The 508-nt window shown below is 76.0% G+C and overlaps 1 protein-coding gene across 3 annotated transcripts in view; it reads left to right on the top strand.

The window, feature by feature from the left end:
* The first annotated feature begins 350 nt into the window (after positions 1-350).
* Positions 351-508, top strand: part of Hmces (5-hydroxymethylcytosine binding, ES cell specific) — a 42,135-nt gene continuing 41,977 nt past the window's right edge. The window contains exon 1 of one of the 3 annotated variants that reach the window (XM_015506748.2): positions 351-425. The gene's annotated coding sequence lies outside the window, so the exon portion shown is untranslated. The other 2 variants (XM_048786264.1, XM_048786265.1) reach the window with 2 other exon arrangements.

Raw genomic sequence — 508 nt, 5'->3', positions numbered from 1 at the left:
CACCCCCACAATGACCTGGTGCCCGGGTGCAAGGGCCCTTCCCTGGGGGACGGGCCACGGGGGAGGGAACCCAGGCGCCTGGCGGTCAGTCTGTCCCGGGAGCCCAGGGAAGGGAACCCGCAGGGGCGCGGCCCGCCCTCTAGGGCGGGGCCGACCTGGGGGCGGGGCTGACCTGGGGGCGGGGCCACAGGGAAAGGTAGCAGGCCCGCCCTCTGGGGCGGGGCCACAGGGAAAGGTAGCAAGGCCCGCCCTCTGGGGCGGGGCTGACCTGGGGGCGGAGCACAGGGAACGGAATCCCGCGGCGCATTAACGCGGACGTCCCGCCTCTTTGGGGCGGGGCTGACTCAGGGGCGGAGCCGAGGCTGGTTGGGGCGGGGCCTGGCGCAGGCGCGCGGCGTCCCGGCTGAGCGCGGCGCGAACGTGAGGTGAGGTGAGGCGACAAGGGCGGCCGGGGCCTCTGGACTCCGACGCCGAGGGTGAGGCGACGCGGACCACCAGGCGGGACGGG

The sequence above is a fragment of the Marmota marmota genome, unplaced genomic scaffold (assembly GCF_001458135.2).
Source record: "Marmota marmota marmota unplaced genomic scaffold, marMar, whole genome shotgun sequence".
NCBI lineage: Eukaryota > Metazoa > Chordata > Mammalia > Rodentia > Sciuridae > Marmota > Marmota marmota.
The sequence above is the reverse complement of the archived record's forward strand: the minus strand, read 5'-3'. Positions and strand labels throughout refer to the sequence as shown.